The sequence below is a fragment of the Dermacentor silvarum genome, chromosome 1 (assembly GCF_013339745.2).
Source record: "Dermacentor silvarum isolate Dsil-2018 chromosome 1, BIME_Dsil_1.4, whole genome shotgun sequence".
Classification (NCBI taxonomy): Eukaryota; Metazoa; Arthropoda; class Arachnida; order Ixodida; family Ixodidae; genus Dermacentor; species Dermacentor silvarum.
In genome coordinates this window covers 334,230,721-334,257,830 of record NC_051154.1, presented here as the reverse complement: position 1 = coordinate 334,257,830, position 27,110 = coordinate 334,230,721, and the positions used below count along the sequence as shown (strand labels likewise).

The 27,110-nt window shown below is 49.1% G+C and overlaps 23 non-coding genes across 23 annotated transcripts; all 23 read left to right on the top strand.

The window, feature by feature from the left end:
• Window positions 1–1,735: 1,735 nt before the first annotated feature.
• On the top strand, window positions 1,736–1,808 carry Trnav-cac (transfer RNA valine (anticodon CAC)). The gene has a single exon. It is a non-coding gene; the product is annotated as a tRNA-Val (tRNA).
• Window positions 1,809–1,887: 79 nt separating this feature from the next.
• Trnav-cac (transfer RNA valine (anticodon CAC)) lies at window positions 1,888–1,960 on the top strand. The gene has a single exon. It is a non-coding gene; the product is annotated as a tRNA-Val (tRNA).
• A 2,022-nt stretch (window positions 1,961–3,982) lies between these two features.
• Window positions 3,983–4,055, top strand: Trnav-cac (transfer RNA valine (anticodon CAC)). Its single transcript has one exon. It is a non-coding gene; the product is annotated as a tRNA-Val (tRNA).
• Window positions 4,056–4,135: 80 nt separating this feature from the next.
• On the top strand, window positions 4,136–4,208 carry Trnav-cac (transfer RNA valine (anticodon CAC)). The gene has a single exon. It is a non-coding gene; the product is annotated as a tRNA-Val (tRNA).
• A 5,374-nt stretch (window positions 4,209–9,582) lies between these two features.
• Window positions 9,583–9,655, top strand: Trnav-cac (transfer RNA valine (anticodon CAC)). The gene has a single exon. It is a non-coding gene; the product is annotated as a tRNA-Val (tRNA).
• A 79-nt stretch (window positions 9,656–9,734) lies between these two features.
• Trnav-cac (transfer RNA valine (anticodon CAC)) lies at window positions 9,735–9,807 on the top strand. The gene has a single exon. It is a non-coding gene; the product is annotated as a tRNA-Val (tRNA).
• Window positions 9,808–14,850: 5,043 nt separating this feature from the next.
• On the top strand, window positions 14,851–14,923 carry Trnav-cac (transfer RNA valine (anticodon CAC)). Its single transcript has one exon. It is a non-coding gene; the product is annotated as a tRNA-Val (tRNA).
• Window positions 14,924–15,002: 79 nt separating this feature from the next.
• Window positions 15,003–15,075, top strand: Trnav-cac (transfer RNA valine (anticodon CAC)). Its single transcript has one exon. It is a non-coding gene; the product is annotated as a tRNA-Val (tRNA).
• Window positions 15,076–15,154: 79 nt separating this feature from the next.
• Trnav-cac (transfer RNA valine (anticodon CAC)) lies at window positions 15,155–15,227 on the top strand. Its single transcript has one exon. It is a non-coding gene; the product is annotated as a tRNA-Val (tRNA).
• Window positions 15,228–15,306: 79 nt separating this feature from the next.
• Trnav-cac (transfer RNA valine (anticodon CAC)) lies at window positions 15,307–15,379 on the top strand. Its single transcript has one exon. It is a non-coding gene; the product is annotated as a tRNA-Val (tRNA).
• An 80-nt stretch (window positions 15,380–15,459) lies between these two features.
• Trnav-cac (transfer RNA valine (anticodon CAC)) lies at window positions 15,460–15,532 on the top strand. The gene has a single exon. It is a non-coding gene; the product is annotated as a tRNA-Val (tRNA).
• A 79-nt stretch (window positions 15,533–15,611) lies between these two features.
• Window positions 15,612–15,684, top strand: Trnav-cac (transfer RNA valine (anticodon CAC)). The gene has a single exon. It is a non-coding gene; the product is annotated as a tRNA-Val (tRNA).
• An 80-nt stretch (window positions 15,685–15,764) lies between these two features.
• Window positions 15,765–15,837, top strand: Trnav-cac (transfer RNA valine (anticodon CAC)). The gene has a single exon. It is a non-coding gene; the product is annotated as a tRNA-Val (tRNA).
• A 4,958-nt stretch (window positions 15,838–20,795) lies between these two features.
• Trnav-cac (transfer RNA valine (anticodon CAC)) lies at window positions 20,796–20,868 on the top strand. Its single transcript has one exon. It is a non-coding gene; the product is annotated as a tRNA-Val (tRNA).
• Window positions 20,869–20,947: 79 nt separating this feature from the next.
• On the top strand, window positions 20,948–21,020 carry Trnav-cac (transfer RNA valine (anticodon CAC)). Its single transcript has one exon. It is a non-coding gene; the product is annotated as a tRNA-Val (tRNA).
• Window positions 21,021–21,099: 79 nt separating this feature from the next.
• Trnav-cac (transfer RNA valine (anticodon CAC)) lies at window positions 21,100–21,172 on the top strand. The gene has a single exon. It is a non-coding gene; the product is annotated as a tRNA-Val (tRNA).
• A 79-nt stretch (window positions 21,173–21,251) lies between these two features.
• On the top strand, window positions 21,252–21,324 carry Trnav-cac (transfer RNA valine (anticodon CAC)). Its single transcript has one exon. It is a non-coding gene; the product is annotated as a tRNA-Val (tRNA).
• Window positions 21,325–21,403: 79 nt separating this feature from the next.
• Window positions 21,404–21,476, top strand: Trnav-cac (transfer RNA valine (anticodon CAC)). Its single transcript has one exon. It is a non-coding gene; the product is annotated as a tRNA-Val (tRNA).
• A 79-nt stretch (window positions 21,477–21,555) lies between these two features.
• Window positions 21,556–21,628, top strand: Trnav-cac (transfer RNA valine (anticodon CAC)). Its single transcript has one exon. It is a non-coding gene; the product is annotated as a tRNA-Val (tRNA).
• Window positions 21,629–21,707: 79 nt separating this feature from the next.
• Trnav-cac (transfer RNA valine (anticodon CAC)) lies at window positions 21,708–21,780 on the top strand. The gene has a single exon. It is a non-coding gene; the product is annotated as a tRNA-Val (tRNA).
• Window positions 21,781–21,860: 80 nt separating this feature from the next.
• On the top strand, window positions 21,861–21,933 carry Trnav-cac (transfer RNA valine (anticodon CAC)). The gene has a single exon. It is a non-coding gene; the product is annotated as a tRNA-Val (tRNA).
• A 79-nt stretch (window positions 21,934–22,012) lies between these two features.
• On the top strand, window positions 22,013–22,085 carry Trnav-cac (transfer RNA valine (anticodon CAC)). Its single transcript has one exon. It is a non-coding gene; the product is annotated as a tRNA-Val (tRNA).
• A 79-nt stretch (window positions 22,086–22,164) lies between these two features.
• Trnav-cac (transfer RNA valine (anticodon CAC)) lies at window positions 22,165–22,237 on the top strand. Its single transcript has one exon. It is a non-coding gene; the product is annotated as a tRNA-Val (tRNA).
• Window positions 22,238–27,110: the final 4,873 nt, after the last annotated feature.

The window sequence follows — 27,110 nt, the reverse complement described above, 5'->3', positions numbered from 1 at the left end:
ACGAATGAGAGGGACAGAATGAAAGAACAAACTAACAAATGGGGAGGCCACAACTTTTCGATGTTTGCAAGAGCCAAAGTGTGTAATATGCTTTTCGTAGCTAAAGTGTTTTACGTCTTGCAGGTGCTATGCATGAGCCGATCTTCAGTTCAAAAAATACACAGAGTGTTTGCGGAATTTATTTGGGGTTCAGTATGGGAACGCATGAGCAGATTTAATTTGTTTCACTCTTTGCGCAACGGCGGACTCAGTTTAACTCATTTGTTTTTCAAGCAACTTGTGTCGAGATTTGTTTTCTTTCGTGACCAAAGTGATGGGTTTCTGCGCACGGTGATCCAAGTGAGATTACGTGACGCTTTGCCCGATTTTGTAGTATCGTCGCACGCAGTCAAACCGATGGCACTAAAAGGCTATCTGCGTGAAGTTATCACGGCGATTCGTCTTCTAAATGCGAGATTTTCTAGGGAGTACTTGTTTGAAGTGTCACGAAAAAAATTATATAAGGATCTTGTTGACGTTTTTGTACCTATGCCAGTGTATCGTTCTATGTACAACTTAGGGCCTGAACGTGATGTTCTCAAAAGAGTAAGGAATATGCCTGTAAGAGCTAACACAAAATCCTTCTTTTTCAAGCTCCACACTGACACACTGCCGGTTAAGCCATGGCTAAGGAGCAAGGGTTTGTTTGTCCCATGGTCTGTCAATTGCCTTATATGCAATAAGGAAGAAACAATTGAACATATTTTTCTTGACTGCCACGATGCCCGCTTTCTTTGGGACATTCTGCAGCGAACTTTAAAAAAGGAGCTCCCGATTAGTGCTTTTGGAATAAGGTTCTTGCCATGCGCAGAACCTGACGGTGTGCCGGCGGACATGTTAATGTTATTGTGTATGCAAAGCGTATGGAGAACTCGAATGGCTGTACACAATGCTGATGTACATGCGAGGTCAGCCAGACACTATTTTGTTGAAAATGTTGTTTACACACGGGAAGTGTTGAAAATGCAAAGTGATCCACCGGAATGGCTTCAAGTGTTGGACAGTTTGGCTTCGTTGAAGCCATTTTAACATGACGCTACAGTCTTTTAACGACTGGTCATTTTAATCTCGCATTTATTTTACATGTTGTTTTTGTGTATTTGCCAAGTCGGTAATAAAGAAAAATAGATACTAAAATGTCACAGTTTCGCCCTAAGGGCGAAGCAATGAATGCGATAGCAACACAGCAATGTCATACGAAGTAAGGTGAGCGGCTTTGGTAGCAACAACACGCAGAACTGTTGTCGACGCCATCGGCGTTTTGCCCGCGTTAGCTCAAAATGCGTGCGGCGTTGGTGACTGTTGCTGGAGCCTCTGATATAAATAGGCACTTGGTGCCGCAGCTAAACGTCGCCTCCCTTCCCTCCCCCTCCCCCACGGCCTCTCGCGCGTCCGAAGAAGGCGCGTTTGCTCTACATATATGGTGATTGTAAAGGAGAAAAGAGACGCCTACTTCTGCAGCCCTTAAGCGAGCACGGCGCAGAACGCGCGTTTGTTCTCCGCCGTGCGTTCACTCCCCGTGAAAGACGCGCCCCTCGCGCCCTTTCACTCGCACATACAGCGTTCGGCGCGCGGCGACGATTTCATCTCCAAATGACGTCATACGGAACCTCACGGCGACGGCGACGGCGACGGCGACGCCGACGGCAGAAATCTGCTTTTGAGTGTCCATATAATTGCTATCGCAATAAAAAAAGTTCCCGTGGTGTAGTGGTTATCACGTGCGCCTCACACGCGCAAGGTCCCCGGTTCGATCCCGGGCGGGAACAAAGCTTTTCGTTTTTATTTCTATTGCGATTGTATGCGCACAAAAGAAAAGGGGGAGCGAAATACTCTACTCCGTGCTCGGTTCCCGTGGTGTAGTGGTTATCACGTGCGCCTCACACGCGCAAGGTCCCCGGTTCGATCCCGGGCGGGAACAAAGCTTTTCGTTTTTATTTCTATTGCGATTGTATGCGCACAAAAGAAAAGGGGGAGCGAAATACTCTACTCCTTGCTCGGTTCCCGTGGTGTGTAAAATATTTATGAAAGTATTGGCTAGCAGACTTAAGACCGTTATGACGCAGATTGTGGGAGCCCACCAAACCTGTGGTATTAAGGGCCGCTCTATTTTTACTAATATTCATTCATTGAGGTGTGTGCTTGAGTGTTGTGACGCCTCTCGGTCGGCTGTCGCAATACTCCAGCTTGACCTAGAAAAGGCATTTGACTGTGTATCTCATGTATTATTGCGTTCCATACTCGAACATGTTAATTTAGGCTCAATCATCATCGACGGAATATCCCTAGCTTATAGAAACTGCAAAACGCGCCTGATAGTCAACAACAGATTGGGGGCCCCCGTTGACGTTCAGCGGAGCGTGCGTCAAGGGTGCCCACTGAGTCCTCTTTTGTTTAGTATTTATATTGAAACTTTGTGTCAAGCAATAATTGAAAATGATCGTGTTCATGGGTTCAGATTGCAGGCGTCCGAGCTAAAGCTCTTAGCGTACGCTGATGATATAGCGGTGTGCTGTACGAAAAAGGAGAGCCTGCTAGAGACAGTCGCTGTAGTAAGACGGTTCGGAGAAGTAACGGGGAGCTTTGTGAACTGGGGAAAGTGTCTGGGCTTTTGGCACGGCGAGTGGCAGTCAACACCAGAGACATTTGTCAACGTGAAATGGGTTAAAACCCCAGTGAAGTACCTCGGCGTTCCCCTTGAAAGTTATAAGAAAAATGATGATTTCTGGCTAGAACAAGCCAAAGAAACACGAGAAAAGGCGGAGAGATGGAAAGGTTCACACCTATCAATTTTCGCCAGAGCGACAGTGTGCAATTTGTTTTTTGTTAGTAAATTATGGTACATGATGCAAGTGTTGTATTGTTCGCGAGTGCATGTGCAGAAGTTCCACCGAGTGTTCGCTGTTTTTATTTGGGCTTCCAGCTGGGAACGCTGCAGCCGCACGAATCTTTTCAGGCGAGTGAAAGACGGAGGCCTGGGTCTGGCACACCTATTCGTGCGGCAGCTTGTAAGCCGTTTTTTCTTCTTCCGGGACGTCAAAGACCCGTTCTTAAGATCAGTGTGTCAAGTGAGACTTTGTAGTGCGTTACCAGAGCTTGTTATCAGCAGCGAAATTATGCCTGGTACTTTGTTTGGGTACTTCAAGGAGATAGTAGCCAGTGTTCGTTTTTTGTCGGTACGGTTCTCGAATGATTATATGTTCAGCGTCAAAAGAAAGAAAATGTACAGTGACCTGTGTGATGTTATTTTTCCAGTACCGATGTACCGAGCCATATACAGTGGAGGTCAGGGAAAGAACGTTTTGAAACGAGTAAAAAGAATGCACGTGCAGCCAGGAGTGAAATCTTTCTTCTTCAAGCTTCACACTGGCACCCTGACAGTGAGAACCTTCTTAGAAGAACGCGGGTTTTACATGCCGTGGGGGTCAAACTGTCTGATTTGTAAAAAGCCTGAAACAGTAGACCATGTTTTCATACATTGTTGGGAGGGGGTGTACTTTTGGGACGTTCTGCAAAGAACAATGAAGAAAGAATTGCCCTTACACCCGCAGGGCATAAGATTTCTACCACTGGATAATGAGGACGGGGTCCCATTTGACCTCATCATGCTGACTGGCCTCTACTGTCTATGGCGATCCCGAATGCAAGGCTTCTATTGTGACCCAGAAGCGCGGCCTGCGCGCGTACATTTCCGTGAACACATGTCACGCTTTCTGGAGGTGAAAAAAGCACAAGTTGATGTGCCTGATTGGCTACCAAGGGTAGAGGCCTTGGCATCCCTAAAGGAATTTTAAAAGACAAAGTCAGCCAAGTCATGCTGGCTGCTATGTAAGGGCTTGTTTTTTTTCTTCTGTATTTTCGTGTCCTAGTTATGCATTTTGTTTGTTTTGCTGACAGTGTGACGGTGAACCTGTCGAGAACTGGCAATAAAGAAAAAAAAAAGGTTCCCGTGGTGTAGTGGTTATCACGTGCGCCTCACACGCGCAAGGTCCCCGGTTCGATCCCGGGCGGGAACAAAGCTTTTTCATTTTTATTTCTATTGCGATCGTATACGCACAAAAGAAAAGGGGGAGCGAAATACTCTACTCCTTGCTCGGTTCCCGTGGTGTAGTGGTTATCACGTGCGCCTCACACGCGCAAGGTCCCCGGTTCGATCCCGGGCGGGAACAAAGCTTTTTCATTTTTATTTCTATTGCGATCGTATACGCACAAAAGAAAAGGGGGAGCGAAATACTCTACTCCGTGCTCGGTTCCCGTGGTGTAGTGGTTATGGATTCTGCTTCCGGCAGCCGAGCTGTGCGGACGTGCGAATCATGGGCTCCGAAGGAGCAGCTTTTGCGGCGACCAGCCGCGGTAACAGGCTTATCGATAACGAGGAAGCGAGCTATCAGTTTATTTTGCCACCTCTGCCCAAGGGACGTGTTGTAAAGAACACCGTGTTTTTACATGGCGACGTGCGAGCAAGGCCCTACAGGGTCGAAGATTTCCGAGACGCGCTCGTCCCGACTGGATTGCTACCGGAAGTCGTGGCCCTTGGCGCCTACCAGATCAATCATGTTTGGGCGGTCACCTTCTCGAACGACGAGGCGGCGAAGAAACTCGTGGCATTGAAAGAACTCAACGTGAAAGGGCGTCGCTGCGTAGTCGTCGACCCTCAAGACCAACAGGTACGCTTTCGCCTTCATTGGTTGCTGTACTGGGTTGAAGACGAAGATGTAAAGACAGCGCTGGCAGCCTTTGGCAAGGTCATTGAAGTGACGCGAGAACGATGGCGCGTCAAAGGCGTCGGAGATAAGGATTCAACGTCTCGAACTGTTCTTCTGAAACTGAAGAGCGGAATGAAAGTAGACGACCTTCCGCACCAAATCCGAGTTGCAGGTGAACTGGCCCTTGTCGTGGTGCCTGGACGGCCGATGCAGTGCCTACGATGCAAGGGTTTCGGGCATGTCCGTCGCGAGTGCAAGGTGCCGCGATGCTCGCGATGCCGTAATTTTGGCCACACTGAAGATCAGTGTGTACGCACGTACGCTACAGCCGTTGGACCACCAGCAAGCGAAGTCACCGCAGAGATGAGGATGGATGCTGCTGAAGCCGAGGACGCCGCCAAAGGGGCGGGTGACCAGGAGAGCGCCAACAATGCGGAGGCGACAACAAAAACAGAGGGAGGTACGGAAGAAGTACTTGCTACTCCCCAAAAGAAAGACGAGCCATCAGGTCCTCCTGAAGAACTGGAGAAAGGCAGTGAAAACTGCCTTGTATCCGATGATACCGCGTACGTGGCAGAAAGTGGTGACCCGGCCCCAGACAGCGACGCTATGGATGTGAGCGGCAACACTCCCTTCAAAAGGCCGCTAGACGCCACCGACGGCAAAGCAACTCCGAAGAATCACGCCGACGGGCCGCCTGCAAAGTCAACCATGTTAAGAAGGAGCAGCTTCAAGCCCTGTCCAAACATCTCTCGGGACAGGAAGGAGGGCGACAAGCCACCACCGACTACGGAGCATGCCAGACCGCCGGACGGTCCCGGGGGCGTCTAGCCGCTGGCTAGAGGTTGCGGTGAGCACGGTGCTCCGGGCCTTTCTCTCTTTCCCGTAGTATAGCAATGGCAACCAACCCGACGCTTAGCATGGGCACGCTAAACGTGAGAGGTTTGGCCGCCAAGCGTAAACAAAGCCAAGTGTACCGGATGATGGTGGACCAAGACCTCGATGTTCTAGCCGTGCAGGAGACAAAAGTCGAAGGGGAGGAGGAGACCCGGGGCATGGTGCTAAGGTTTACGCCTTCGTATTACGCGGTAGTGAGCCATGCCAAAGGAGCGTCAGCAGGTGTTATTTTATTTATTAAGAAGCTGCCCGGGCTATTCATCGAAAATTATTTTTCGTGCCCTTCTGGCAGACTAGTGTACTGCGACTTTGCTGTTGGTGATGATTCTTGGCGGGTGATATGTATATATGCACCCAATATATGCGATGAACGCAAGAAGTTTTTTTCAGCGTTAAAGGCGCAGATATGCGCGCATAGAAAGGTCATTATTATGGGAGATTTTAATTGTGTACTCAGTGATCGAGATAGAACAGGCAAGAGAACAAATGATAAAAGCTGTCATGTCCTCACTGAACTATTAGCCGAGTGTGACTTGGACGACGTGGCTGATTGCCTAGTAGGAACACGCCAGGTTCAATACACGCACTTCCAAGGCAATAGTCACGCTCGTCTTGACAGGATATACGTGACACTAGACGTTATACCCATATGTCGAAGCTACGATGTCATACCTGTTTCATTCACCGACCACTGTTTGGTCAAGACATGCGTTGGACGCAAAGGAAAAGGCAACACTTTCACGTGGGAAACGTGGAAAATGAATTCGAAATTCACCCGCCGGGGTGGCTCAGTCAGCTAAGGCGTTGCGCTGCTGAGCCCGAGGTCGCGGGATCGAATCCCGGCCCCGGCGGCCGCATTTCGATGGAGGCGAAATGCAAAAACGCCCGTGTGCTTGCGTTGTAGTGCACGTTAAAGAACCCCAGGTGGTCGAAATTATTCCGGAGCCCTCCACTACGGCGTGCCTCATAATCAGAACTGGTTTTGGCACGTAAAACCCCAGAAAGAAGAAGAAGAAGAAGAATTCGAAATTGCTAAAGGACGAGTCTTTTCGAAGCAATGTACAGGAACATTTGAAGGATGTAGAAAACACCAAAGTGGCGCAAATCGCTGAAAAATGGGAAATTTTTAAACAACGAATTAAGTTAACCGCTATCGACCGGTCCTGTAAAATAAAGTATGAAGAAAGAGCTAAAGAGAAAGAACTAAGGGCAGTGTTGGAAAAATTAACCGCCTTAGAGTGCAGCCAGCCAGGCGCATACAAAGACGATTTACGCAGCATCAAAGCGAAATTGGAGCTATGCGATGAAGAGCGATATCGAGGAGCGATTATACGCGCAAGGGCAGAGGCACTGACAGCAGATGAGACGCCAACTAAACGCGCGCTTGGTCTGGAGAAAACGCATGCGCGGCGCAATCACATAGATATAATTGAAGTAGATAGAAACGAAATAACCGACGGTGAGGACATAGCACAAGCGTTTTTCGAGCACTTCGAAGGACTTTTTGCATCGAGAACTGTTGACGTAGACGCCTTTAGAGCTGCGTTTTTGGTGCGTATGCCGCAACTCAGCGACGAGACGAAGAACAGGCTCGAGGCACCGATATCAACTCATGAAGTTGAAAAAGCAATTGAAGATTTAAAAGCTGGAAGATCACCCGGTCCGGATGGCCTTTGTGCCGCTTTTTATAAACAGTTTAAATCAGAACTATCGCCTCTACTCGCTGACGTGTTTAACAAAGCGTATGAATTAAACGCATTGCCACATTCTTTCGCGCAAGCGCACACTGTACTTATCCCTAAGACTGACCAGCCGGCGAAACTGAAATATGTAACGTCGTACAGACCAATATCACTTACCAACAGTGATTACAAAATATTCATGAAAATAATCGCAGACAGGTTACAAACAGTAATGGAAACCATAGTAGGCCGGCACCAAACATGCGGAATCAAAGGACGAAGCATTAACACGAACGTACACATAATGAGATCGATTTTGGAATGTTGTGACGCCTTAAGGGCACGAGTTGCGATTCTTCAACTTGATTTGGAGAAAGCTTTTGACTGTGTTGCTCACAGTATTTTATATGCCATTCTTAAGCATATAAATGTCGGGTCCATAATTACTGACGGGGTGGCCATGGCGTACCGGAACGGCACTACTAAGCTTTTAATTAACAAGACTTTGGGGGCCCCCATCAGCATTCAACGTTCCGTGCGCCAAGGCTGCCCAGCCAGCCCACTTTTGTTCTGTATTTATTTAGAGAGTTTGTGTTTGGCAGTCATTGAGAACAAATGTATTCATGGGTTTACGATGCAAGCGTCAGAAGTCAAACTCCTGGCCTATGCTGACGACGTAGCCGTGTGTTGCAAAGACAAGGAGAGCATTTTACAGACGATAAATGTTGTGAAAAACTTCAGTGAAATCACTGGTAGTAGAGTAAACTGGAGCAAGTGCCTCGGTATTTGGCATGGAGAATGGCCTGAGGCTCCTGCTATATTTGCGAATGTCAAGTGGTCAACAACGCCAGTAAGGTACTTAGGCGCACCACTCGAAGCTTACAAGCAGAGTGACGAATACTGGCAGGGCCAGCTTAAAAGTGCTAAAGAGAAGGCTGAGGCGTGGAAAGCCAAATACCTTTCAGTATTTGCCAGGGCTACTGTATGCAACTTGTTTTTCGTCGCTAAGCTATGGTATGTCATGCAATTCATTTTCTGTAACAGGGCCAATGTGCAAAAATTCCACAGAGTCTTTGCCGTGTTTGTGTGGGGTTCCGGATGGGAGAGATGTTGCCGCAACAATTTGTTCAGACGGGTGAAAGATGGAGGATAAGGGCTGGCCCACCTGTTTGTCAGGCAACTAGTAGGACGTTTTATTTTCTTTCGGAATAACGATGATCCTTTTTTGCAAACAGTCTGTAGAGTTAGACTCGCGCACTTGTTGCCAGAGTTGATTGTATGCTCCCAAGGTGTGCCGGCGGCAGTGTTTGGTTTTTACAGGGAAATTGTATTCAGTGTTCGTTTCCTTGCTGTACGTTATTCGAAAGAATATTTGTTTAATGTCTCAAGGAAAAAGCTGCGCAACGATATAATGGACAGCCTTTTTCCCCCGCCTCTGTACAGAGCCATATACAGTCGAGGCCCAGGCCAGAATGTTTTTAAACGCGTCAAACGAATGCAGGTACCGCCAGGTATGAAAAGTTTCTTTTTCAAACTACACACAGGTACACTTTCAGTAGCAACGTTCCTAGAAGAAAGAGGCTTTTACATGCCATGGGGCTCACAATGTATAATTTGCAAACAACCTGAAACCATAGACCATGTTTTTTTACACTGCTGGGAAGGAGTATACTTATGGGATGTTTTACAGCGCACAATAAAGAAAGAATTTCCTCTTGACCCACTTGGCATCAGATTTTTGCCGATAGACGACGATGACGGAACACCTTTTGATCAGATTATGCTGACTGGCCTCTACTGTATATGGCGCTCCCGCATGGCAGGCTTCTATTGCGATCCCGATAGAAGACCAGCCCGTGTGTATTTCCGAGAACAAATAAGACGTTTTCTTGATGTGGTTGCAACACAAGAGTGTCCCCCACCTTGGATGGCCAGGATGGAACACCTGGCCAATCTTAAGGAATTCTGAACAAAGCCTGTTACAGTATGACAGGCTGCTTGTGCTTATTATTTATACTTAACGGATGTGAAGTCCATCTGTGTGTGTACATATGTTAGTTATGTTGGTATTACTATGTACCGCTGCTTACCGGTAATAAAGAAAAAAAAAAGTGGTGTAGTGGTTATCACGTGCGCCTCACACGCGCAAGGTCCCCGGTTCGATCCCGGGCGGGAACAAAGCTTTTTCATTTTTATTTCTATTGCGATCGTATACGCACAAAAGAAAAGGGGGAGCGAAATACTCTACTCCTTGCTCGGTTCCCGTGGTGTAGTGGTTATCACGTGCGCCTCACACGCGCAAGGTCCCCGGTTCGATCCCGGGCGGGAACAAAGCTTTTCGTTTTTATTTCTATTGCGATTGTATGCGCACAAAAGAAAAGGGGGAGCGAAATACTCTACTCCTTGCTCGGTTCCCGTGGTGTAGTGGTTCTCACGTGCGCCTCACACGCGCAAGGTCCCCGGTTCGATCCCGGGCGGGAACAAAGCTTTTTCATTTTTATTTCTATTGCGATCGTATACGCACAAAAGAAAAGGGGGAGCGAAATACTCTACTCCTTGCTCGGTTCCCGTGGTGTAGTTTCTGCTTCCGGCCACCGAGCGTGACGGACGCATGATGACGGGCTCCGTAGGAGCGGCTTCAGCGGCCCAGAGCGGCCGCGGTAACAGGAGTGTCGTTGCGGACAACGAGTACCAAGTTGTTTTGCCGAGTTTGCCAACAGGGCGTTTTGTTGTGAACACAGTTTTTTTACATTGTGATATCAGGGCCCGCCCATACCGGGTGGAAGATTATCCGCGATGCGCTCGCCCCGTTATCGCTCCTGCCCGAAGTGGTGGCTCTCGGGGCCTACCGTATGAGCCATGTTTGGGCCGTGACCTTCAGGGACGACGAAGCGGTGAAGAAGATCGTCAGCGTTGGTGAGCTGCAGGTCAAAAAGGGCCGATGCCTCGTCATTGACCCCGCCAACCAGGATGTGCGCTTGAAAGTGCATTGGCTGCTGCACACCGTTCCCGACAAGGACGTGCGTCTTGCCTTTGCGCCGTTCGGAAAGGTCACGGACGTCGCCCGCGAGCGGTGGCGTGTTCATGGCGTGGCGGATAAGAACTCGACTACAAGACTGGTTACGCTGAAGTTGAAGCCGGGCGTAACGCTGGTCGACCTGCCACATCAGGTGAGCGTCTCCGGCGAGCTGGCTCTCGTGGTTGTGCCGGGCAGGGCCCCACTCTGCCTGCGCTGCCGCGGAACGGGCCATATTCGTCGCGACTGCCGCATACCGCGGTGTGGTGCGTGCCGACGCTTCGGTCACGAAGAGAGTCAGTGCGAGCGGACGTACGCTAGCGTGACCGGACCCGTGAGCAACGACGACAACTCCGCCCTACTCATGGATGAGGCGGACATGGAAGACACATCTTCCACGGCTAAGGAAGCAGCTGGCGAGGCGGCAAAGACGGAGGCACGACTCGAGAAACAGGGGCAACACGTCGATGAGGCCGTCGCCACTCATCAAGAGAAGGCAGAGGACAGTGTAGCTGTGACGAACGCTGAGGTAAAGAGCCTACCTGAACCGGGAGCGACCTCCACCCCCCCTGATCCTGAGGGCATGGACACCCATACCGGGCTCGCTAACTTGCAGGCGGGTAAACGACCACACGACCAGGCCAATAGCCTGGCTACGCTACAAGACAGCAATGGCGGAGACGAGCCACCGCCGAAAACGCCAGGTATGAGGCGACCAACCCTGAAGCTGCGGCCGAACATTTCGGACGATCCACGTCAGGCGGGTAAACCGCCTCCGTAATTTTGCACTGTCTACAGCTTAGGCGGGTAGGGGGGTTGGTGAGTGCAATGGCCGTCATCCTGAGCACTATCCTTTTTAGATACGTGTCAGGAACGGGGGCTCAAGTTGCATTTGAGTGTTTCTTAGAGAGGTCGAGTTGTGTTTGCTTTTGTGGCTCTCGACGCGGTTATCGGCGCATCATTATGAACACGCGTCCTTGGGTAACTGATGGGCACTCTTCTGCCGTTTAGTCATGGCGGCCAATATTGAAGGAACGCTACGTGTAGCCACTTTAAATGTACGAGGGCTCAGCGCAAGAAGGCGACAATGTCAGCTAAGTCGTCTACTCTTAGATAATGACTTGCATCTTGTGGGAATCCAAGAGACCAAAATAGAGAGCCAAGAGCTAACCGACAGAATGGTGTCCAATTTTCGTACTCACTTTGATGTGTGTGTTTCTCACGCTGTTGGTGGATCAGGTGGTTGCGCTATATTCATTCGAAGAAACTTTGGCATTTGTGTGCAATCAGTGTTTTCGTGTGAAACTGGGCGCCTTTCAGTGGCTGATTTTTGTTTTTGCGATAAGGATTTCCGTGTCATTTGTGTCTACGCACCGAATATCGAAACAGACCGGCGATCCTTCTTTGAGCGTCTTGAAACGTACGTAAACTGTCAGAAGGTGGTAATACTGCTGGGCGATTTTAACTGTGTGTGCACTGCCGACGATCGCGCAAAATGTTCACACGTTCGCGACAAGAGTGCTGAATTGCTAAATGAGGTAGTGCACGATTATGACTTGGAAGATGTCGGCAGTGTCTTCGCCAGCGGTACTCACCCGCAGTTTACCCACTTCCAGCGTGATAGCCACGCTCGGCTAGATAGATTATATGTGTCAGCCGAATTGGTGCCTTTGTGTAGTGAATATGATGTGCAACCCATTGCTTATAGCAATCACTGCTTAGTAACTGCCACCTTTGGGAAAAGACAGATCAAACACACCTTTAATTGGGACCTCTGGAAATTTAACGTGCAGTTGTTGGGTGACGATGGTTTCGTTGATGCTGTTGCGAAGGAACTAGAAAGCCTGAGTTCAGTCCAACTAGAAAGCTTCGCCATTAAATGGGAAGAATTTAAACAGAAAGTTAAAACTATGGCTATTGAAAGAAGCAGTGTACTTCGGCATAACCTGAAACAGGCAGAAACAAACCTTCGCCACCAACTGCAATTTTTCATCACCATGGAAAGTGTCCAGCCTGGTGCGTATACTAAGGAAATAAAGGAAGTAAAAACCGAACTCGAAAGGATAGACTCTGAGAAGTACAAAGCGGCCGTTGTGCGATCAAGGTCTGAGAAGCTGTGGGCGGCAGAAGCGCCAACAAAACGAGCCCTCTCAGACGAGAAAAGGTACGCGTGTCGGAAGGAAATCCGCCAGATAGCTAAAGGCAATGATATCACGTCCGACCAAAACGACATCAAGCAAGGGATCGCCGATCACTTCAAAGCCTTCTTGAGTCAACCACGTGAACCTAAAGAAGGCTACGAGATGGAATTCCTTTCATTGATGCCTAGGCTAGATGAAGAAGTTAAGACACGGCTTGAACATCCCATTACCCTGAGTGAGATAGAGTGCGCAATAGACGAGTTGGCCCCCGGTAAAGCACCTGGGCCTGATGGCTTAGGGGCCACTTTCTATAAAACTTTTAAGCCTGCGCTGGTTCATGTCCTCCAACTAGTGATTAGCGAAGCGTACGACCGAAAAAGATTGCCCTTGTCTTTCACAACATCGCATATCGTACTAATCCCGAAGAGTGATGATGAAAAGAAACGCTTGTTGCCTGGCTCATATCGCCCGATAACTCTAGCCAACGTTGACTATAAAATATTCACGAAAGTATTATCAAAACGACTGCAAAGTGTCATCAAAACATTGGTAGGGCCGCACCAGACTTGTGGCATTAAAGGCCGCAGTATTACCACAAATGTACACGTGGCTCGAAGTGTGCTAGAGTGTTGCGATGCGATTGGCGATTACGTCGCGATGATGCAGATCGATTTGGCAAAAGCCTTCGACCTCGTCTCGCACAAGGCTCTGCTAGGCATACTTGAACATACAAATGTTGGCAGTGTGATAACGGAAGGTGTCACGATGGCTTACAAAGACTGCTCAACGCGAATTATTGTTAATGGGGAGCTCACCGATAGCTTTCGTGTGCTCTCGTCGGTGCGTCAAGGATGCCCGCTTTCGCCCCTTCTTTTTGCTGCTTATCTCGAGCCACTCTGTTTGGCCATTAAAAACAACGAACGCATAGCAGGCTATCGACTACAGGCGGCACATGTTAAAATATTGGCGTATGCAGACGACATCGCTATTTTCTGCAAAGATAAAGCGAGCATTAAAGAGGCAACTGCTATAGTCGAAAAGTTTTGCGATTCAACTGGAGCCCAGATAAACTGGGATAATAGTTATGGCTTCTGGCATGGGAGTTGGGAAGACACGCCGGAGACCTTTTCTCGATTGAATTGGTCAAAGTTACCTACACAGTACCTGGGGGTACCTCTCGGAAACTACCGTGAGCCCGAACCGTACTGGCTCGACCAAGTTTCGAGAGCAAAGGAAAAGGCTGACGGTTGGAGAGGCAAGCAATTGTCAATGTTTTCTAGAGCCACCGTTTGCAACCTTTTTTTAGTTTCCAAGATATGGTATGTTATGAATGTGTTGTGTGCTGCGCGGGTAAGCGTACAAAAAATTCACCGCATTTTCGCCACTTTCATTTGGGCCTCTACCTGGGAGAGGACGAGTCGAACAAATTTGTTTTTCCCGGTCAAGAAAGGTGGGCTTGGTCTGGTTCACTTGTTTTTGCGACAAATTGTGTCACGCTTTGTGTTTCTGCGGGATCAAAATGATCTCTTTCTTCGAACGCTAATTCAAGTACGGCTGAGTAGACTTCTCCCGGGATTCGTTGTTTCGTCGGCTCAGAACATGCCGGGAACCGTGACTGGGTACCTGCGTGAAGTGGTGCTGGCGTATAGGATGTTGAATGTGCGTTTTTCGCAGCAGTATCTGTCCACTGTTACAAAAAACAAATTGTACAGAGATCTTGTGGACACGATGCTACCTGTACCTTTGTACCGTTCGCCATACCGTGGAGGCCCCGGACAGGACGTTTTAAAGAGAGTCAAGAAAATGCCAGTACGGCCATCGACTAAGTCTTTCTTTTTCAAATTACATACAAACACACTTCCCGTTAAGACCTGGCTTCAGAGCAAGGGTATTTTCATCCCCTGGACAACTGACTGCTTTTTATGTAAAAAACCTGAAACAATAGAACATGTTTTCCTTGATTGCTGGGACCCGATCTTTCACTGGGACGTCCTGCAGAGAACGCTGAAGAAACAGTTACCTCTGGACCCGTATGGAATACGCTTCTTGCCAGTAGATTCCTCAGAGGAAGTACCGTATGACCTCATTATGGTCCTGGGCCTCCACGCGATGTGGAAAACTCGCATGCAATTTGAACATGCAGACATCGTTGTGATACCGGTGCGAGAACACTTCATTGAGAGTGTTGTTTACGTGAGAGACGCGTACAAAGTACTGCCTGATCCACCACAATGGATGTCTGTACTCGATGAACTGGTGTCAATGAAAAGATTTTAGTACTGTGCTAGCCAAAGTGTGGTTGGCACGTTTTATCATATTGTAAACCTTGATTTTGTGTGCCGAAGACGGCAATAAAGAAAAAAAAAAAAGTTCCCGTGGTGTAGTGGTTATCACGTGCGCCTCACACGCGCAAGGTCCCCGGTTCGATCCCGGGCGGGAACAAAGCTTTTCGTTTTTATTTCTATTGCGATTGTATGCGCACAAAAGAAAAGGGGGAGCGAAATACTCTACTCCTTGCTCGGTTCCCGTGGTGTAGTGGTTATCACGTGCGCCTCACACGCGCAAGGTCCCCGGTTCGATCCCGGGCGGGAACAAAGCTTTTTCATTTTATTTCTATTGCGATCGTATACGCACAAAAGAAAAGGGGGAGCGAAATACTCTACTCCGTGCTCGGTTCCCGTGGTGTAGTGGTTATCCCGTGCGCCTCACACGCGCAAGGTCCCCGGTTCGATCCCGGGCGGGAACAAAGCTTTTCGTTTTTATTTCTATTGCGATTGTATGCGCACAAAAGAAAAGGGGGAGCGAAATACTCTACTCCTTGCTCGGTTCCCGTGGTGTAGTGGTTATCACGTGCGCCTCACACGCGCAAGGTCCCCGGTTCGATCCCGGGCGGGAACAAAGCTTTTTCATTTTTATTTCTATTGCGATCGTATACGCACAAAAGAAAAGGGGGAGCGAAATACTCTACTCCGTGCTCGGTTCCCGTGGTGTAGTGGTTATCCCGTGCGCCTCACACGCGCAAGGTCCCCGGTTCGATCCCGGGCGGGAACAAAGCTTTTCGTTTTTATTTGTATTGCGATTGTATGCGCGCCGAAGAAAAGGGGGAGCGAAATACTCTACTCCGTGCTCGGTTCCCGTGGTGTAGTGGTTATCACGTGCGCCTCACACGCGCAAGGTCCCCGGTTCGATCCCGGGCGGGAACAAAGCTTTTTCATTTTTATTTCTATTGCGATCGTATACGCTCAAAAGAAAAGGGGGAGCGAAATACTCTACTCCTTGCTCGGTTCCCGTGGTGTAGTGGTTATCACATGCGCCTCACACGCGCAAGGTCCCCGGTTCGATCCCGGGCGGGAACAAAGCTTTTCGTTTTTATTTCTATTGCGATCGTATACGCACAAAAGAAAAGGGGGAGCGAAATACTCTACTCCGTGCTCGGTTCCCGTGGTGTCATTCTGCTTCCGGCCACCGAGCGTGACGGTTCGTGGGATCATGGCCTCTTCAAGGGCAGCGACAGCGGCTACTTTTGGCCGCGGAAACAGGTACAGCAACGACGAAGAAACGGAATACCAGTTTATTTTGCCTCAACTGCCAAAAGGACGAATAGTGAATAACACCGTGTTTCTACATGGTGATGTACGAGCGAGGCCTTACAAGGTCGAAGATTTTAGGGATGCCCTAACGCCTACGAGCCTGCTGCCGGAAATTGTGTGCCTTGGGGCCTACCAAGTTAATCATGTGTGGGCGGTGACCCTCAGTGACGCAGCTGCAACGAAGCGCCTGCTAGCCTTGAAAGAACTTCAGGTGAAGGGCCGGCGATGTGTGATTGTCGACCCTCAGGATCAGCAGGTGAAGCTCAGACTTCACTGGCTGCTGCACGGTGTGGCCGAGGAAGACGTCCGGACTGCGTTCGCGACCTTCGGCAAGGTAGAAGAGGTGAGTCGAGAGAAGTGGCGTGTCCAAGGTGTCGCAGACAAATGTTCCACCACGAGGACTGTTCTTCTCAAGCTGAAGAGCGGCATGAAAGTGGAAGATATCCCTCACCAGATACGTGTTGCCGGAGAGTTAGGCCTTGGTGGTGGTACCCGGTCGGCCGATGCAGTGCCTCCGCTGCCAAGGCACTGGGCACGTGCGAAGGGAATGTAAGGTGCCACGCTGCTCCCGGTGCCGACGTTACGGGCACATTGACACCGAATGCGTCAAGACCTACGCTACCGCGACTGGCCCAGCCGCGAGTCAAGAGGCAGCAGAACTTGTCATGGATGTGGTCGAGACCGAAGACGCTGCTAAGGGAGCCGGAGACCTTGGGCACCCAGCGACAGGTGCTGGGTCGGTACCGGAGGGCGTTGACGCCAAGGGAAAGGGAACTACGGAGCAAGTGACTGCGCCGGCATGGGTCGACGCGGAAGCTGTCCATGCAAAAGAAGGCGCAAATGAAGACGAAGGAGAGGAAGACGATGGAGCGATGCAACAGGGCGAGGCCGCTATCGACGGTGACCGGGCTGCAAGTCTCGGAGCCACCTTCAAGCGTCCCCGTGATGAGGCCGAGGACAAAGACAACGCGGCAACCAGCTCCAGTGATGGGCCGCCGGCAAAATCACCTCTCGGGAGGCGCTCGAGCTTCAAACCAAAGCCGAACGTTCCGTCCGACAGAAAGCCTGGGGACCAAGCCCAGCAGACAAACAACGACGAGAAACCGGGCGGTCCCGGAGACGGCTAGCCGACGGCTGGTCGTGAGGGGTAAGCACCATGCTCCGGGCCTACCTCATTCTCTAGTTCATCATGGCTCCTAATCCGTCACTCAGTATTGCAACTCTAAACGTTAGAGGGCTGGCGGCTAGGCGTAGGCAGAGTCAAGTCCTACGGTTGGCCACTGACCAAGACATAGACGTTCTAGCTGTCCAGGAGACCAAGGTAGACGGGGAGGAGGAGACCGGGAGCATGGTGCGGCGTTTCACGTCTAGATATTATGCGGTCGTGAGCCACGCGGTAGGGACGTCAGCTGGATGCGTCCTGTTTATTAAGAAGTTACCCGACCTTGTGGTTGAAAGTGTATTTTCATGTCAGACGGGAAGAATGGTCGTTTGCGACTTTGTTTGTGGTGGAGTCGAATTCAGAGTTATGTGCATATATGCGCCAAATGTTGTAGAAGAGCGTGCTGTATTTTTTTCGAATCTTTTTCGGTACATTAGCCGTGATAAGTGCATGATTTTGTTGGGGGATTTCAACTGTGTTTTGAGGGCTCGGGATCGATCCAATAATGCCGGTATTCGAGATAAAAGCAGTCACATACTTTCTAAGTTGATTAGTGATAGTGAACTAGACGATGTATGTGACTGTCTGGAGGGGGAGCGGGAGGTGATGTATACACGATTTCAAGGCAGTAGTCATGCGCGGTTAGACCGCTTGTACATGTCACAAGACATGATTCCAATGTGTCACAGTTATTCTGTCGCACCTGTGTCGTTCTCAGATCACTGCTTGGTGAAGTGTCACATCGGTATGAAGAAGGAATCATCTTTTAACTGGGAACTATGGAAAATGAATGCCTTACTACTAAAAGACGAGCCATTTGTAGAGGCAATACATGAGGCCGTTATGGAAGTATGCGATGAAAGTACTGAAACCATAGCAGAGAAATGGGAATGGTTCAAACAAAAGGTAAAAATGAAAGCAATAGAAAGGTCGAGCTGCTTAAAGTTTGAGAGGGAAATGAAAGAACGAGACTTACGAAAGATACTTAATCAGCTGATAGCGCTGGAGTGCGAAGAGCCAGGGGCGTATAAGCAAGATATGCGAACCATCAAAGAAAAAATCGAACAGTTGGACAAAGAACGCTATCAAGGTGCGATTGTGCGAGCAAGAGCAAACGCATTAGTAGCGGGAGAGACGCCCACCAAAAGGGCACTAGGACTTGAAAAAGCTCATGGTCGACGTAATCATGTCGATAAGATCTCGTGGAATGGCACACTCGTCGAAGATAATAAGAGCATAGGCCGAGCGTTTTTAGAGTATTACCAGTCACTGTTTGCATATCAAGAAGCTAATGTAGATGAGTTCAAAAGGGTCTTTCTCAGTCGCATGCCGCGATTGAGTGACGACACGAAGGACCGATTAGAAGGGACTATAAGAGAACACGAAGTCGTAAAAGCAATAAATGATTTGAACAATGGCAAATCACCCGGACCTGACGGTCTGAGCGCTTGTTTTTATAAAGCCTTCAAGAAAGAACTTTCGCCCCTGCTAACAGGCCTGTTTAACGACGCGTATGTGAACAAAGCTTTGCCGCCTTCTTTTGGTAAAGCGCATACCATCTTGATACCTAAGAGTGACAAAGCGGAGAAACTTAGGCTCGTGACATCTTATAGGCCGATATCTTTAACCAATGTCGACTATAAGATTTTCATGAAGGTTTTGGCAGCCAGACTTCAAAGCGTCATCAAAGAAATCGTCGCAGACCACCAAACGTGTGGGCATCAAAGGGAGGTCAATTTTTTCGAATATTCACACGATGCGGTGCGTGCTCGAGTGCTGTGACCTCACTTACGATGGCGTCGCAGTGCTCCAGCTTGACCTAGAGAAAGCTTTTGACTGTGTGTCTCATGATATTTTGTTTGCCATCCTGGATCACGTTAATGTAGGTGCCATCATCACTGAGGGAGTGGCATTGGCCGTATCAGAACTGCACAACACGTTTAATTGTGAATAAATCATTGGGGGCCCCCATTAACGTCATGCGTTCTGTGCGTCAAGGCTGCCCCCTCAGTCCTCTTTTGTTTGCAGTTTACATTGAAACGATGTGTTTGGCGATAACTGAGAACGATCAAATACGCGGTTATAGCTTGGCAGCCACAGAAGTCAAGCTCCTGGCATATGCAGATGATATCGCCGTGTGTTGTACAAACAGAGAAAGCGTAACGGAAACAATACGCGTGGTGAACAGTTTTGTGATGTAACGGGCAGTAAAGTGAACTGGGGTAAGTCCCTCGGTTTGTGGCACGGAGAGTGGTCCTCGGCCCCGGACAACTTTGCGAATGTGAGCTGGGTGAAAACCCCTACCAAGTATCTCGGTGTTCCCTTGGATAGCTACAAACAGAGCGAGGAATACTGGACGAACCAAATAAAAGAAACAAAAGAAAAAGCAGACAGGTGGAAAGGCATCAACCTGTCCATTTTCGCAAGGGCTAACTGTATGTAATTTGTTTTTCATTACGAAGTTGTGGTACGTCATGCAGACGTTGTTTTGTTCAAGGGTAAATGTGCAAAGATTGCACAGAGTGTTCGCCGTTTTTATCTGGGACTCTAACTGGGAAAGATGTAGCCGAACAAATCTGTTCAGGCGGGTGAAGGAAGGTGGCCTGGGCTTGGCGCATCTTTTTGTACGACAGCTTGTCAATAGATTTTTGTTTTTTCGAGATGTGCGTGATCCTTTTCTGCGTATGGTATTACAGCTCAGATTAAGAGCTGCTCTGCCGGCGCTCATTGTTAGTACCAATAGTATGCCAGGAACGATTCGCGGCTATCTTAAAGAGGTAGTCGACAGTGTGCGCTTTCTTTCTGTGCGTTTTTCTTTCGATTATCTTTCTGACGTGAAAAGAAAGACATTATATAAAGATGTATGCGATATTATATTTCCAGTGCCATTGTACAGAGCGATATACAGTGGAGGACCAGGACAGGATGTCCTTAAACGGGTGAAAAGAATGGAGGTGCCTACTGGGGCAAAAACATTCTTTTTTAGGCTACACACAGGAACACTGTCAGTGAAGACATTCATGGAAGAACGCGGCTTCCTTGTACCATGGGGCCCACACTGCTTGATTTGCAAGCAACCTGAAACTGTAGATCATGTGTTTTTGCATTGCTGGGAAGGGGTGTACTTCTGGGACGTCCTAAAACGGACAATCAAGAAGGAGTTTCCGTTGAATCCGCATGGGATCAGGTACTTACCGATTGAGAATGAGGACGGGGTTCCATACGACCTAATTATGCTCAATGGCCTCCACTGTTTATGGCGGGCACGAATGGCTGGGTACCATTGCGACCCAGATGCTAGGCCTGCTCGTATTTATTTTCGAGAAAGTATGTCTCGTTTCATGGAAATTAAGAAAATGCAAGATATTGTACCCGATTGGCTGTCGAGGATAGAACCTCTGACAGCTTTAAAAGAATTTTAGTTTGACAACGCCAGTCCATGTTGGGCTGATGGCTTTCATGTTTTTCAGTATGTTCTGTAGGTGTTCTTTTTGTGATGTCTGTTTCTATACTGTGTGCATTGTACATTGTCAAAGACCGGCAATAAATAAAAAAAAAATCGGTTCCCGTGGTGTAGTGGTTATCACATGCGCCTCACACGCGCAAGGTCCCCGGTTCGATCCCGGGCGGGAACAAAGCTTTTCGTTTTTATTTCTATTGCGATCGTATACGCACAAAATAAAAGGGGGAGCGAAATACTCTACTCCGTGCTCGGTTCCCGTGGTGTAGTGGTTATCACGTGCGCCTCACACGCGCAAGGTCCCCGGTTCGATCCCGGGCGGGAACAAAGCTTTTCGTTTTTATTTCTATTGCGATTGTATGCGCGCCGAAGTAAAGGGGGAGCGAAATACTCTACTCCTTGCTCGGTTCCCGTGGTGTAGTGGTTATCACATGCGCCTCACACGCGCAAGGTCCCCGGTTCGATCCCGGGCGGGAACAAAGCTTTTCGTTTTTATTTCTATTGCGATCGTATACGCACAAAATAAAAGGGGGAGCGAAATACTCTACTCCGTGCTCGGTTCCCGTGGTGTAGTGGTTATCACGTGCGCCTCACACGCGCAAGGTCCCCGGTTCGATCCCGGGCGGGAACAAAGCTTTTCGTTTTTATTTCTATTGCGATTGTATGCGCGCCGAAGAAAAGGGGGAGCGAAATACTCTACTCCTTGCTCGGTTCCCGTGGTGTAGTGGTTATCACATGCGCCTCACACGCGCAAGGTCCCCGGTTCGATCCCGGGCGGGAACAAAGCTTTTCGTTTTTATTTCTATTGCGATCGTATACGCACAAAAGAAAAGGGGGAGCGAAATACTCTACTCCGTGCTCGGTTCCCGTGGTGTAGTGGTTATCACATGCGCCTCACACGCGCAAGGTCCCCGGTTCGATCCCGGGCGGGAACAAAGCTTTTCGTTTTTATTTCTATTGCGATCGTATACGCACAAAAGAAAAGGGGGAGCGAAATACTCTACTCCTTGCTCGGTTCCCGTGGTGTAGTGGTTATCACGTGCGCCTCACACGCGCAAGGTCCCCGGTTCGATCCCGGGCGAGAACAAAGCTTTTCGTTTTTATTTCTATTGCGATCGTATACGCACAAAAGAAAAGGGGGGAGCGAAATACTCTACTCCGTGCTCGGTTCCCGTGGTGTAGTGGTTATCACGTGCGCCTCACACGCGCAAGGTCCCCGGTTCGATCCCGGGCGGGAACAAAGCATTTCGTTTTTATTAATATTGCGATTGTATACGCACAAAAGAAAAGGGGGAGCGAAATACTCTACTTCGTGCTCGGTTCCCGTGGTGTAGTGGTTATCACGTGCGCCTCACACGCGCAAGGTCCCCGGTTCGATCCCGGGCGGGAACAAAGCTTTTCGTTTTTATTTCTATTGCGATCGTATACGCACAAAAGAAAAGGGGGAGCGAAATACTCTACTCCGTGCTCGGTTCCCGTGGTGTAGTGGTTATCACGTGCGCCTCACACGCGCAAGGTCCCCGGTTCGATCCCGGGCGGGAACAAAGCTTTTCGTTTTTATTTCTATTGCGATCGTATACGCACAAAAGAAAAGGGGGAGCGAAATACTCTACTCCGTGCTCGGTTCCCGTGGTGTGGATTCCACTGCCGGCCGCGAAAGCCTACGGACGTGTTTTCATGTGCTCCAACGGGGCGGTCTTAGCGGCTCAGTCGAACCGCGGTAACAGGAATGCTGCTATGGATTGCCAAGATTACCAAGTCATTTTGCCGCCTCTGCCTACAGGACCATGCGTAGCCAACACGCTATTTCTTCACGGAGACGTAAAGGCAAGACCCTACCGAGTTGAGGATTTCCGAGACACGCTGGTTCGCCTGGGAGTGCTCCCCGAGGTTAACGCCTTGGGGGCCTTCCAGATGAACCACGTGTGGGCAGTTACGTTTAGAAGCCCAGAGGCAATGAAGAAGATGCTGGACTTCGGTGACATAATGGTGAAGGAGCGTCGCTGCCTGGTGGTCAACCCAGACAGCCAGGATGTGCGGCTCAAGATCTACTGGCTTCTGCACAACGTGCAAGATGAGGACGTGCGTGCCGCGCTCGCCCCTTTTGGGAAGGTCACCGAGGTGTTCAAGGAACGGTGGCGCGTTCAAGGCATCACTGATAAAGGTTCGTCAACTCGCACGGTATCCCTGAAGCTCAAATCGGGTGTTACCATTGACGACCTCCCGCACCAACTTCGGATCTCCGGCGTCATGACACTGCTGGTGGCGCCTGGGCGTGCCCCGCTGTGCCTGAAGTGCAACCGCACAGGCCATATCAGGCGAGAGTGTCGCGTGCCACGCTGTGCTATGTGTCGCCGCTTCGGGCATGACGAAAGCTCGTGCGTGCGAACATACGCCAACGTGGCGGGACCAACTAAAAGTGATGAAGTCATCCAGGAGCACACAATGGACGCAGTCGATGCTGAAGAGGCCGCTGGAAGGGACGGCGTGGTGCAAAGCCCCGCTCCGAAGGACGGCACTCGTGAGCCTGAGAAGAATATGGACACCAAAGAAGTTGCAAAGAAGTCCTCTCCAACTGAAGCCAAAGAAAACCTTGCCGACAAGGATGACAAGAACAAGACAGTCAACGAGCCTGCCGAATCACTCGGACACACTCCAAGTCCTATGGACACGACGGAACCACTCAGAGGAGCAGGTCCGTTAAAACGCCCGCTTGACAATACCGTGGAAAATGACGAAAGATCAACTGAAGCAAGCCACGAAGAACCACTTGCGAAAACACCGACTTGGCGCCGGTTAAGCTTCAAGCCAGCACCCAACATCCCAGCGGACAGAAAAGGGCCAGCGTCGGGACCGACGTGAACCCGCAGCCAGTGTTCGCAGTATGTGGGCGTACTGCGGTGGGGGAGGGGAGGGGGGTGGTGACTCCAAAATTGTTTTCGACCGAGGCTGACATCGAGCTGCCGGATAAGACGACGGAGGATGTGAAGACTGACGTCGCATGCGAACGAAGTGAGTGTCAACTGTGGCCTGTAGTCTGCTTAAGAGAGATTTCGGTCTGACGCGCCTTCTCACATTGCCATGGAAATACACCTAGACACAGCATTACGATTTGGTACAATTAATGTTCGAGGCCTTGCAGGAAGGCGCAAGCAATACCAGCTTTGTCGCCTGTTCATGGAAAAGAACCTTGACGTAATCGCTGTACAAGAAACAAAAGTCGATAGTGAAGAAGGAACGGATCGAATGCTGGATCCATTTAGGTCACGTTTCTACGTATGTGTGTGCCACGCAGTCGGTATTGCAGGCGGTTGTGCACTATTTCTGAGAAGCGCTTTAGGCTTCTCGGTAGAAAGCGTCTACACAGACGAGGGTGGTTGACTAATTGTTTGCGATGTGTGTTTTGCTGATTTGAAATGGCGGATTATTTGCTTGTATGCACCCAATAAGGTGAACGAGCGCAAGGCTTTCTTTGAAAGTGTTGAAGCCCATTTGCAGTGTGATGAAATTGTTGTGATGATGGGTGATTTCAATTGCGTCTGTAACGTAAAAGACAGGGTTGGAAGCCCGCCTATTCATGATGCAAGTGCGCGGTACTTGAATCTGGCGATAGAAAACTACAATTTAGAGGACGTTGGGGGTGTGATGGCCAATGCAGATACGACACCGTTCACCCACTATCAGCGAAATAGTCACGCCAGGTTGGATCGCGCCTACATATCGGCAGATCTAATACCACTGTGTACACTGTAAACTGAAATAAGCCGAAAAGGGTACTCTAAGGGCTGCAACCTCCCTTGGGACTACGTGCCTGAAAACCGTGCTCCCTTACAGTGGTGTAGAAATGGTTAGCGTCCTCCATGTTGCTCCCTCGCAAAATGGGGAGGAAATAAGGAGGGAGAGCCTCAATTTACATCGTTTTTAAAAGGGAGTTTCCAAGAGACAAACCTCCCTTTAGCATAAACGGAGTTCTATTTCTTATTCGCTGTATTATTTTATTTTATTTTACACTGCGTTGGAAGTAAACGAGCAATGAGAGATGCATTGTTCAAAATTTTTCCTTTTTACTGCGAAATTATACATTTCTAGAGTGCCAATTAAGTTATTCAAAGTGATATAATAGTCGATTTGTTCGTCTCGCCGACTAAAATGCCCTGTCGCACTGCAAGATCGGCCCCGACATCTGAATTTGGAAGCAGACCATGCAGGACTTCGATGGCTTCGGCCCAGAGTGTCCTCGCGTCTGTTCGTATCAACTAAAAGTGAAACTGAAGCCAAAGTCCGCGAAGCGCCACCAGTTGGTTCTTTATTGTATGGCGCCACTGTCGTCGGCGTTGCTGATGACGCCCGTACATCTTGCTCTTCGTAGTTGCGCGTGCGTCGGTATGTGTGTTTACGAGTAGCATTTGGGCGGCCATCGGCCTTTATACCACACAAAAGAATTACGTGCACCGGTGCGCAGAACGGCGGTGATCGGCGGCCGCGAAGCCATCGCCTTTTCGTTATCTGTGGTTCTCCGCACGGACGCGTGCTCGGGGCCTTCCCCGCTGTGCCACGATATGCTAGCGGCTAGCTAGTGAATCCTCGCCCACAGTCGTGCCGAAGTCGCACTCGTACGGCGTCGACTGAACGGATTACCACTTGTCTTCTGTTTTACGCGGCTTTTTTAGCTGCGGTGGTGAGTGTTCGCGGACGGCGCGGAGCTAATGGGCGCTACGCGCGTAATGCTCAAGCTTTTCTTTTCTCAGGCAGATTCTAAGAAAAAGAACTAGCTGCCGCGCAGATGTAAGAAGTGCAGCTATTTGTGGTGTCAGCTAGCTTCTTAATAAGTGAGTGAATGAATGAGTGAGCGAGTGTGTGTGTGTGTGTGTGTGTGTGTGTGTGTGTGTGTGTGTGTGTGTGTGTGTGCGCGCGCATGTGTGTCAGGCTTCGAAGTATTTTAGTGACATGTTCATGTGTACATGTCTTGTGAATGCGTACTCGGACATCAGTTAGGTTTCACTGCATTAAAAGAAACCACCTAACTAATGTCAATTTGTTTATTGTTTCTAGTCCTTAGTGCTATCAGCCGGCAAGTTATACCTGGAACTAGAAATGAACCACATGCCATTTGATTCACTCAGTTTCGATCCAAATAATACACACTGGTGGAAGGCATGCATGATTAGTGCATATATTCAACATTGTGTTGCATGCAGAGGGACATGTGAATGTACATTAATACACTATGCAGTAACTTGTTCTGAATTGCACTTTTAAAAATAAATAGAAATTTCAATGAACGACCACATGTGTTCTTGTTTCTTTTTTTCTTTTTAACTCAATGAGCTGTGCCCTACCTTAGGAGATTTTTTCCTTCCACATGGTCGAGAGGTGTGGCTTTCATTGTATTACTTTGAAGCTTCTACATTCGGTGTGCTTGTGACACTTGGGACAATTTCTAAAAACGAGTATGTGTCAGATAACCGCGAATTCTTGCAAAATGTGGCACACATATTGCTGTATTTGTCTTTGAAAAGTTATTCAGAAAAGCAGCTTTTATACCTTCAGTAACTCATTGGTTGTGGCCGCTTCAGCTGACCCTTTCTGAGCTTGACCATCAATTTCATAGTAGCAGCTTTCAAAAGCTCTGGTATTGAGTGCTTATACTGCTTATATTCAGATATGTTCATGCCATACAAGTCTATATTACTCAAAGTAAAACAGCCAGAGGCCGCATTGTTAAGACAGGGACCTGAGCATCAAGAAAAAATGCGATAAGAAAGGCAGCAAGAACAAGTACTCACAAGCAAATGTTTGTTGTCAAGGGGGATGCAACAATAATACAGCCCATTCAGGGGATGCACGAAACCAGATAATAGCCACAGAAACAAAGCATACTCATATGCATGTCCCAGGCATCTTAATCACAAATGACATTTAAGTCCAGTGTATGCATAATGAAGCCTTGCCAATTGTGCCGTTTTACTTGTGCTACTGCCCACTACTGCTGTGTGCCTGAATGGTGGTTCACATTTGCAGGCGGCAATAGGTGTAGCGACATCCATCATTCGTGCATCACTCATTCTGTACAATACACACCTGGAGCCACAATATAGCTTTCTAACAATTCTAGGCAATTAACTTGAGAGAGGAATTTCCAACCGTACCAGACTAGACCAGCATTGCCTTGCAGCATGCTTGTCAGTAGCATAGCCAGGGGGTGCACACTGGGAACGTACCCCTAGCCCCCGAACTCGAAATTTCTGTGTGTGTAGCATAGAACGACGTGCAGACATGCTCGCTGGCCCCGGTCCACACCCTTGCACAAGGTCAAATACATGACCCTCCCCCAAACACTTACGCGTGCGCACACACACACCACCAAAAGTTCCTGGCTACTGCACTGATGTTTGTTACATAAGGAAAATTGCAGAT